This window comes from Arachis ipaensis, chromosome B4 (genome assembly GCF_059453495.1).
Source record: "Arachis ipaensis isolate K30076 ecotype BB chromosome B4, ASM5945349v1, whole genome shotgun sequence".
Taxonomy (NCBI): Eukaryota; Viridiplantae; Streptophyta; class Magnoliopsida; order Fabales; family Fabaceae; genus Arachis; species Arachis ipaensis.
The window spans coordinates 24,638,413-24,650,196 of NC_142439.1; the positions used below are offsets into that span (position 1 = coordinate 24,638,413).

The following is an 11,784-nucleotide window of genomic DNA, read 5'->3' on the forward strand; positions in this document are numbered from 1 at the left end:
TTGCTAATTGAATTGAATTCCACTAACTCTAGTCTTTCCTTAGGAGTTGGCTAGGACTTGGGGATCTAACTAATTAGTCCACTTGACTTTCCTTTGCTTTCGTAAAGGTTAACTAAGTGGGATTAAACTCAATTCTCATAAGGATAACTAGGATAGGACTTCCGAATTTTTATACCTTGCCAAGAGTTTTATTAGATATTAATTTATTAATTCCTACAATTTATTTTCCTTGTTCAAACCTTTCAAAACCCAAAAACACTGTTTTCCATAACTAATAATAAGAACACCTCCCTACAATTCCTTGAGAAGACGACCCGAGGTTTGAATACTTCGGTTTATAAATTTTATTGGGTTTGTTACTTGTGACAACCAAAACGTTTGTAAGAAAGGATGATTGCTCGGTTTAGAAACTATACTTGCAACGAAAATTTATTCTGAATTCTAAACCGTCAATCATTCGTTCTTCAATCGCTGTTAATGACATTGCATTATTTCATACAATTGAGGCAACTTTTTCAAATGGATGACCTAGCTTTCTATGCCATAATTGAGTGGTATGACTCATATTTTTGCAAGTAATTAACACATTTGCACTTGTGATTGTCTTATTTACAGGCTCTCTATAATTCTCAATAAAATGTTTTAATATTTCTTTATTGACTGTTGAACAATATTATCAGCAACACTTGATGACTTGTTGTTTGAACTTGTTGCCTTTGGCATTGAGACTTTTGACTCTTTGTCTACAGGTGACATTGGCTGAGGCTGAGTATGTGCAGCAGTGATAGTCTTGCTCTTTTCTACAATATTAGGCGATGTCAGGTGTGTGAGTGAGCTAGGGATGGTAGCTCTTTCTTTTTCTAGTTGTTTTATAAAAGGATTAATGGTATTGCTTGTGAAGTTGGTGTTGGTTTTTGGTAGAGTGGTAGTATTGTGGCAGATTGGTTTGGTGACACTAGTTTCATTGGATTTGAAAATTTTTGAAATAATTTGAACTCCCTCAAACTTGTAAAGTACATCTTTAAGCAGTCCTTGAAGCAGGATCTTCTTGGAGAGTTGGCATTTCACAGTGCAGAAGTAAGACCAAAACTCGAAGAACACATAATTGTCTAAGGCAAATTTGGCTACGCTTACTAAATTCTTGGAGATGGTGAATACATGAAGCGAGTTTTGTAATTGCAAGGGTTTATTGGATAATGATGCATGCATTAATATACTTCCAATATGTTTAATTTTCATACCTTGGCCATTACCTCCATATACTTGCTTTATGCCTTCATAATTTGTTCTTGTGTTGAGGTTTCTTGGATCATAGGATGTGGTGAGAGGCGCCCAAGTCAGAGTACCACACAATATCTGGTATTGTCGAAGGTAGTGTGAGCTATGCTTGAGGATTAGAAGGTGGAGCATGTGACTTAGTTGAGGATTCTTGTTGCTGCTGAGAGAATCTTGAGCTTGAGTTGCTATTGAATGCAAGAGAAGCTAGTTGAGCTGTGTTGAGAGGTTGAATGTGAGGGTTCATGAAGTCTTGATTGAAATGATGATAGCACTGAATGATTGTATGGCCAATTTTGCCATATAGTTGACATTGTGATCTGCTGTCTTGCCACCATGAGGATCATGCTCCTCCACCTCTGAAGTAGCCTCTGCCTTTAGAACCTCAGAAGCCACCTCTACTGCTATAGTTATTGTAGCCTTTTTCTTGAGATCCTTTTTGAACTTCATTACTTTGAGCAATGTTCATCTATATTAATCCTAACTCTAACTTTCTGAAGCGCTCTATCAATTCTTCTTGAGTCAATAGCTGTGTTTCAAACTCACTTTCAGTATTGTGTCTTATTCTTGATGTTGCTATAGTTATGAAATCACTGTATTCTTCATCGAGACCTGACAATGCTGCTTTGATGTATTCTTCCTTTGAAAGAAGAGCTCCTAATGCATTTAACGAATCTGCTATCTAATTGATCATTGACATGTATTTTTCGACTAATGAACTTTGCTTCTTGAACATTTTTAGTTGAGTCTTTAGTTGCTTAATTCTTGATTTGACTCGAGCTACAAAATATTCTTCTAGCACAATCCAGATCTGATGAGCATAATCACATTCTATTACCCGGTTCAAAAAAATTGTCTCCATAGATGTAATTAGCCACGCAATGAGACATTGATCTTGCACTTTCCAATCTGAATATTCTTGACTTTCAATTCCATTGCCACTACAAAAAAAAGTAATTATCGATGCCAAAAATTGACGGTTAGATTTTCCGTGGATAATTTTCAACGACTTGTCGTCGATAAAATGAAAAAGAAATTATCGAAATAAAATATTAAAATCGAAGGTTATGTCGTTTATTTTAGCAACCTTATAACCCTTAAATAATATCGTCACATTGATGACTAAGTGGTGGGGTGAGAATTTTTTCTTTAAAATCGACGAACTAGTTGTTTATTTTAATAATTATAATATCGACAACTTTTATCGTCGATAAATTTAGACGATAGAGATTTTTTTCAGAATTAAATAAATGGTATAAATTTATTATATAAAATAGATGGTTAGGATATTAATTTTTTTAACTAAAATTAACGAAATCGTCATCTATTTTTATCAACAAAAAATCACCCTATGTTTGCTTCCTGCATTCCTCGTTTCACTCGATTCCCGCTTATATTTTACCTCAAAAATTAACCCCAAACCTTCAGAGCATCAGAGTTCAGAGTGAGGCTTCTTCTTCTTCTCTAACGCCTGAGAGTAGAGTTCAGAGACGGAGTCATGGTCACGGAAAGAGGCAAAAAGAAGATTAGCAGAGCTTCTTCTTCTTTGACACATGAGAAAACCTGCCATCCTTTACCTGAGAGCAGGGCATCTTCTTCTTCCTCTATCGAGTCCACTGATAAACTCCAATTTTGTGGTTTATCTTGTGCTTAATTTAGGAGATTTTATCATCTTTTCTCACATTTATTCAATGAAATAGCATGGTTTTGCAATTCTCCCTTGATTTGTGCTTAAATGTGAAAACATGCTTTTTAGGCCCTAAAATTGGTGATTTTAATTAACTTTAATTTCATTCGATGCCTTGATATGTTTGTTGAGTGATTTCAGATCCATAAGGCAAGTATTGGATGGAAGAAGTGAGGAGAAAAGCATGCAAAGTGGGAGAACTCCTGAAGAAATGAAGGAACCGTAAAGTTGTCAAGCCTGACCTCTTCGAACTCAATCGACCATAACTTGAGCTTCAGAGGTCCAAATGAGATGGTTCCAGTTGCGTTGGAAAGCTAACATCCGGAGCTTCGAAATGATATAAAATTTTCCATAGTTGCCTGACGTATAGGAGCGCACATGCGCCATGTACGCATGCGCGCTGATGGAGCACGTGGTTCATTAAAGTGAAATCGTGGCCAGCGATTTTGTAGCTCATTTTGGGCCCAATCCAACTCATTTCTGATGCTATTGAACCCAAGGATTGAGGAAGGAATGAACCAAGTAGTCATAATTTAGTTTTTCATCATATTTTAGGATAGAATTCTAGAGAGAGAGGCTCTCTCCTCTCTCTAGATTTAGGATAGTAATTAGGGTAAAATTAGGTTAATCACGCTCAAATTTCTCTTTCAATTCTTGTTTTGATTTCAATTCTCTTTATATTTTAGTGTTCTATTGTCTTAATCTTCTTAGTTTCTCTTTTTAATTGCTTGTTTTGCTCTCTTTTATGTTGATAAACCATTGTTGGGTCTTAATTTTCTTTAATGCAATTTTATATTTCCATGCTCTTCTATGTTTATCTTGATTGTTATTGTTGAGTTCTTACTTATGTTAGTTATGGGTTTCCTTTAATTCTTGCATTTTATGATGTTTACTTTTCTTGTACACTAAGTGTTTGATAAAATGTTTCCTCTAGTTTTTGAGTAGCTTTCTTTGCTCTTGGCCTAGGCTAAGGGAATTGAGTGACCTTGAGTCATTGGGTCTTAATGATTTGGTGATTTGAGAACCCTTAGTGATCAATTTGATACTCATTGACATAAACCCACTACTAATCTAATTAGTAGATAGGTTGGAACTTATGGGTTGATGTGATCAAGCCTATTTAACGTACTTCAAGCTTAGGAGTAGACATTACGTACTTAAAGCTTTTGGAAGTAGACTTAGTAGGTTGGCCTCTCATAATTGTCAATATATGGTTTGTAGATAAGGATGGTGATCTCAATTTTCCATGTCTTACCCAAGAGTTCCACTTTCTTTTATTTAGTCAATTGTTCTTTTACTTTCTTGTCATTCAATTTCTTGCAACAATATAAAATCAAACCCCCTTGTTCTTCATAGCCAATAATTGACCACTTCATTGCAATTCCTTGTGAGATGACTCGGAGTTCAAATACTTCGGTTAATTCTTATTGGGGTTTATACTTGTGACAACCAAAATTTTTTATTGGGAGGATTGTTTGTTGGTTTAGAACTATACTTGCAACGAAAATTCATTCATTTGAGAAAATTCTATACCATCACAACAATTCGCTTATCAAAATGGCGCCGTTGCCGGGGAGTTGCAATGGTGTTATGTTATTGGCTATTGTGAATATTGTGAATATGCTTGCCTTTTGCTTATTTGTTAGTTTTTGTTAACTTTAGGACTTTGTTCCTTATTTTTGTTAGTTTTTGTTTTTGTTTGCTACTATGAATTCTCATCACTTTGGCTATGAGTTTGGCTTAAATTATGTTATAGGGAATAGAAGGTACAATGATAACGTGCATCAAGGATTTGGGAATCAAGGATGGGAGGAGCCTCAAAGGATTGATCACCCTTCTTGGCAACAACAACCTCCGGATTCTTATGGGTATAACTCTCATCCTAATGCATATCAATCTAATGGATGTGGTGACCCTTATTGTGATTGTCAACAACCACCACCACATGCCTATGAACCACCCCCTCAACATGACTTTGAACCACCTTATTCACAAGCCCCCTACCACCAAACACCTCATTATGACCCTAATTCTTATCCATCATACCAACCACCTTATGAACCATATGAACCACACATGGAACCACCACCATTTCAACACAATTACTCTCAAGAACCACCTCAATATACACCTCAATATACACTACCTCCATGCCCTTATCAAGATGAACCAATTTCCAATTATGAAACCTCCTTCCCAAACAATGAACCTTCTTTTTCCACACCACCTCCAATGGATGATCCTCTCCAAGAATGTGTTAGTTCTTACATTTGAAGGCAAGAAGAGAACCAAAAGCATTTTAAGGAGCTAGAAGCCAAGATGGCTATCCTAGCGGAAGCCGTTAGCAATATGGTCTCCTCCCGTCTAAGCCTATGCGATCAAGGGACTCCCATTGTTGAATGTGGAGAAGCAATTAAGGAGCATAGTGAGGGAGTGAGCTTAGAGATTCAAGGTGAAGAAGAGGAGTTGAAGCAAGAATTGTCATAATGGGAAGAATTTGAGATAAATGAGCCGGAAGAAGTGGTTGAAAATATAGGAGATGTTAGAAGTTCATGGGAATGTAGAATTAGAGAGTCCTCTTCCAAGATGCTTGATGTTGATGTTGAGGAGGGTGTACAACCTCCAAGGCATATCATGATTGAAGACTTTGAAGAGGTTGATCAAGAGATGGATTCAATTATTGAAGAGTTCCTATCTACAATTGAATCCTCTCCCATTGGGCTTGAAATTGAGGTCAAAGAAGAAGATGAACAACCTCTCATACCCTTGGTGAGCATTGAAGAAGAGATTGAATTGGAAGAGAGCCACCAAGAAGAAGAGGTTGAAGTTGAGAAAAGTTGTAAAGAGGTGGAGGTAATCAAGGAAGAGTACAAGGGAGTGAAGCTTGCGAGATCATTGGGACCACCCCTTCCTAAGTCACCATCCTACACAACATTCAAGTGGGTAAAATTCTTATCCCTAAGCTTCACTTTCTCACTTGAATATGGGTTAATTGAAAATGATGGTCAACTTAGAGCTCTTTGTGGATTTAAGAGTAGGAGAGAATTATGTAGTGGTTGGACACATCACTCTAAGTTCATGATGGTTGCATGCTCGAAGTCGAATAGCCATGGTTGGTGTAGAACCAAATTGCATAGGTCTAGGAGAATGTTTGGATGCTTAATTGAGAATTCTAAGGTCATGCCACCCAATTGGAATCATGATGATCAATTTGAAGATGGGTGTCAAAACAAAGTGTGGGATCCTGGATCGCACAAGAAAAATTAACTTTGGGAGCTCATGATTTGTGAAGAACTCCATCAAAGTTTGAAGATATTAACATTGAAGAATGGAGCTTATTGGAGATTCAAGCATTGGTGGATGTTCCAAGATGGTTATAAGCACAAGCCACCTTGATGAGGAGCTCCCCATAAGTCCAACTTAAGGACAATAAACAAAAGTGCTAGGTGGGAGACACCCCACCATGGTAAATTCTTTTCATTTTTCCCTTTTGTACATATTGGTAATTAGTTTAATTTCATGTTTTGTTTTGTTTGTTGAGTTTATTTGGTAGTTTAGTATGCCCAATAAGGTTTCATAGTGTTTGGGTAGCTGTTTGGAGGTTTGGAATGCTTGGTTTGGTGTAAGAACTTAGAAAAATTTTGAAAAATAGAGCACCAATCCACGCGTACGCGTGCCCAAGCTTTTCGGCCAATCCACGCGCACACGGCATGCACGCGTACGTGTGGATGTGGAAGTTTCGTTCTCCCAGCCAAAAACTAGAGAGTTATGCCTAGTTTATGCCTATTTTGTGCCAGCGACCCACACACAAGCGTGCATCACGCGTACGTGTTGGTCGCCATCCTCACATCCACGCGTAAGTGCACCTGGCGCGTACGCGCCCTTCGGCCAAACTGCGCATCGGCGCGTGGGCGTGCATGACGCGTCTGCGTCGCAAAAAAAAGTTTTTTCTCATCATCCATTTTCTTTTGTCTATTGCATTTTGATGAGCGGATAATTTATACGCTTTTTGGCATTATTTTTAGTATGTTTTTAGTAGGATCTAGTTACTTTTAGGGATATTTTCATTAGTTTTTATGTTAAATTCACATTTCTGGACTTTACTATGAGTTTGTGTGTTTTTCTGTGATTTCAGGTATTTTCTGGCTGAAATTGAGGGACTTGAGCAGAAATCAGATTCAGAGGTTGAAGAAGGACTGCTGATGCTGTTGGATTTTGACCTCCCTGCACTCAAAGTGAATTTTCTGGAGCTACAGAACTTGAAATGGCGCGCTTCCAATTGAGTTGGAAAGTAGACATCCAGGGCTTTCCAGCAATATATAATAGTCTATACTTTGGCCAAAAATAGATGACGTAAACTGGCGTTCAACTCCAGCTTTCTGCCCAAATCTGGCGTCCAGCGCCAGAAAAGGAGCCAAAACCAGAGTTGAACGCCCAAACTGGCACAAAAGCTGGCGTTCAACTCCAAGAAGGACCTCTACACGTGCAACACTTAAGCTCAGCCCAAGCACACACCAAGTAGGCCCCGGAAGTGGATTTATGCATCAATTACTTACTTCTGTAAACCCTAGTAGCTAGTTTATTATAAATAGGACCTTTTACTATTGTATTAGACATCTTTGGTCTCAGTTTTAATCCATTGTTCATCTTAGGAGACTATTGATCACATTTTAGGGGGCTGGCCATCTCGGCCATGCCTGGACCTTTCACTTATGTATTTTCAATGGTAGAGTTTCTACACTCCATAGATTAAGGTGTGGAGCTCTGCTGTTCCTCAAAGATTAATGCAAAGTACTACTGTTTTCTATTCAATTCATCTTATTTCGCTTCTAAGATATTCATTCGCACTTCAACCTGAATGTGATGAACGTGACAATCATCATCATTCCCTATGAACGCGTGCCTGACAACCACTTCCGTTCTACCTTCGACTGAATGAGTATCTCTTAGATCTCTTAATCAGAATCTTCGTGGTGTAAGCTAGAATGATGGCGGCATTCAAGAGAATCCGGAAAGTCTAAACCTTGTCTGTGGTATTCCGAGTAGGATTCAATGATTGAATGACTGTGACGAGCTTCAAACTCGCGATTGCTGGGCGTAGTGACAGACGCAAAAGGATAGTAAATCCTATTCCAGCATGATCGAGAACCGACAGATGAATAGCCGTGCCATGACAGGGTGCGTTGATCATTTTCACTGAGAGGATAAGATGAAACCATTGACAAAGGTGATGCCTCCAGACGATTAGCCGTGCCGTGACATGGCATTGGATCATTTTCCCGAGAGATGATCGAAAGTAGCCATTGACAGTGGTGATGTATCACATAAAGCCAGCCATGGAAAGGAGTAAGACTGATTGGATGAAGATAGCAGGAAAGCAGAGGTTCAGAGGAACGAAAGCATCTCTATTCGCTTATCTGAAATTCTCACCAATGATTTACATAAGTATTTCTATCCCTATTTTATTATATTATTTTCGAAAACTCCATAACCATTTGATATCCGCCTGACTGAGATTTACAAGGTGACCATAGCTTGCTTCATACCAACAATCTCCGTGGGATTCGACCCTTACTCACGTAAGGTATTACTTGGATGACCCAGTGCACTTGCTGGTTAGTTGTGCGAAGTTGTGAACCATGGTATTGGCATCATGTTTTTGGCGCCATTACCAGGGAAAGAAAGAGCGATGAATTTTACATAATCAAAGTGTAATCACAATTTCTGCGCACCAAGTTTTTGGCGCCGTTGCCGGGGATTGTTTGAGTTTTCGGCAAGCTTTTGGTCCGGTAACATCAGTGCCAAGTTTGATCCGGCAACAACACCAAGTTTTTGGTGCCGTTGCCAGGGATTGTTTGAGTTTGGATAACTGACGGTTCATCCTATTGCTCAGATTTGGTAATTTTCTTTTTGTTTTCTTTTCAAAAATTTTTCAAAAATATTTCAAAATTTTCTCACCTGTTTTTGAAAAAATTTTAGATTCAAAATTTTTAAGAATGAATTCTAGTGTTTCATGAAGCATGTGAAGCCTGGCTGGCTGTAAAGCCATGTCTAAATTCATTTGGACTGAGGCTTGCAATTTGTTATCGAGAGCAAGCTAGTTGTTGCTAATCCACCTGCTGCTGTTCCTGATTTACATGCTGAAGCTTGGCTGGCTATTGGCCATGTCTAGTGTTTTGGACCGGAGCTTTCATTGAAAGCTTGGCTGGCTAGTGAGCCATGTCTAATTCCTGGACTGAAGCTTTAGACGAACATGGCAAGATTCCTGGAATTCATATTAAAAAAATTTTGGAATCCTTATTTTTCTTTTTCAAATTAATTTTTCGAAAAATCTAAAAAAAAATTAGAAAATCATAAAAATCAAAAATATTTTTTGTGTTTCTTGTTTGAGTCTTGAGTCATATCATAAGTTTGGTGTCACTTGCATATGCATCTTGCATTTTTCGAAAATATCATGCATTCATAGTGTTCTTCATGATCTTCAAGTTGTTCTTGGTAAGTCTTCTTGTTTGATCTTGATGTTTTCATGTTTTGTGTCTTTTCTTGTTTTACATGTGCATTTTTCGTTTCTTAGAGTCTAAACATGAAAGATTTCTAAGTTTGGTGTCTTACATGTTTTCTTTGCATCAAAAATTTTTCAAAAATATGTTATTGGTGTTCATCTTGACATTCATAGTGTTCTTGGTGTTCATCTTGACATTCATAACATTCTTGCATGCATTCATTGTTTTGATCTAAAATTCTCATGCATTGCATAATTTTTCTTGTTTTTCTCTCTCATCATAAAAAAAATTCAAAAAAAAAAAAATCTTTCCCTTTTTCTCTCATCAAATTCGAAAATTTGAGTTGACTTTTTCAAAAATTTTTAAAATCAAGTTGTTTCTTATGAGTCAAATCAAATTTTCAATTTGAAAATTTTATCTTTTTCAAAATATTTTTTTTTCAAAAATAAAATCTTTTTCAAATTTCTCAGTTATTTTCGAAAATTCCAAAAAAATATTTTTCAAAAATCTTTTTCTTAATTTTACATCATATTTTCGAAAATAACATCAACAATTAATGTTTTGATTCAAAAATTTCAAGTTTGTTACTTGCTTGTTAAGAAAGATTCAAACTTTAAGTTCTAGAATCATATCTTGTGAATCAAGTCATTAACTGTGATTTTAAAAATCAAATCTTTTTCAAAACTAATTTCTATCATATCTTTTCAAAAATATCTTCTCATCTTATCTTTTTCAAAAATTTGATTTCAAAATATCTTTTCTAACTTCCTAACTTCTTATCTTTTCAAAATTTGTTTCAACTAACTAACTAACTTTTTGTTTGTTCCTTAACTTTTTCAAAACTACCTAACTAACTCTCTCTCTCTAATTTTCGAAAATATCTTCCCTCTTTTTCAAAAATTTCTTTTTTAACTAACTATTTTTATTTTTGATTTTAAAATTTTTCGAAAAAAAATACTAACCTTTTTCAAAAACTATTTTCGAAAATCACTAACTCTTTTTCAAAAATTATTTTCGAAAATTCTCCCTCTCCCATCTTATTCTATTTATTTATTCATTTACTAACATCTCATCTCACATCTCTGCCCTCCTCACAGTTGTGTTTCTTTCTTTACACCACATTCTTTGCCTCCCTCTTTTCTTCCACTCACAAAGGGATCCCTATACTGTGGTATAAAGGATCTCTATTATTATTATTTTTCTGTGCCCTCTTCTTTGTCATATGAGCAGGAGCAAGGACAAGAACATTCTTGTTGAAGCAGATCCAGAACCTGAAAGGACTCTGAAGAGAAAATTAAGAGAAGCTAAATTACAACAATCCAGAGATAACCTTTCAGAAATTTTCGAACAGGAAGAGGAGATGGCAGCCGAAAATAATAATAATGCAAGGAGGATGCTTGGTGACTTTACTGCACCTAATTCCAATTTACATGGAAGAAGCATCTCCATTCCTGCCATTGGAGCAAACAACTTTGAGCTGAAACCTCAATTAGTTTCTCTGATGCAGCAGAACTGCAAGTTTCATGGACTTCCATCTGAAGATCCTTTTCAGTTCTTAACTGAATTCTTGCAGATATGTGATACTGTTAAGACTAATGGAGTAGATCCTGAAGTCTACAGGCTCATGCTTTTCCCATTTGCTGTAAGAGACAGAGCTAGAATATGGTTGGACTCTCAACCTAAGGATAGCCTGAACTCTTGGGATAAGCTGGTCAAGGCTTTCCTAGCCAAGTTCTTTCCTCCTCAAAAGCTGAGCAAGCTTAGAGTGGATGTTCAAACCTTCAGACAAAAAGAAGGTGAATCCCTCTATGAAGCTTGAGAGAGATACAAAGGACTGACCAAAAAGTGTCCTTCTGACATGCTTTCAGAATGGACCATCCTGGATATATTCTATGATGGTCTGTCTGAGTTATCTAAGATGTCATTGGACACTTCTGCAGGTGGATCCATTCACCTAAAGAAAACGCCTGCAGAAGCTCAAGAACTCATTGACATGGTTGCAAATAACCAGTTCATGTACACTTCTGAAAGGAATCCTGTGAATAATGGGACGCCTAAGAAGAAGGGAGTTCTTGAGATTGATACTCTGAATGCCATATTGGCTCAGAATAAAATATTGACTCAGCAAGTCAATATGATTTCTCAGAGTTTGAATGGAATGCAAGCTGCATCCAACAGTACTCAAGAGGCATCTTCTGAAGAAGAAGCTTATGATCCTGAGAACCCTGCAATAGCAGAGGTGAATTACTTAGGTGAACCTTATGGAAACACCTATAACCCATCATGGAGAAATCATCCAAATTTCTCATGGAAGGATCA

The 11,784-nt window shown here is 37.0% G+C and overlaps 1 non-coding gene across 1 annotated transcript; it reads right to left on the bottom strand.

Annotated features, from left to right (window-relative positions):
* Window positions 1-11,221: 11,221 nt before the first annotated feature.
* Window positions 11,222-11,329, bottom strand: LOC148566945 (small nucleolar RNA R71). The gene has a single exon (XR_015881603.1). It is a non-coding gene; the product is annotated as a small nucleolar RNA R71 (small nucleolar RNA).
* Window positions 11,330-11,784: the final 455 nt, after the last annotated feature.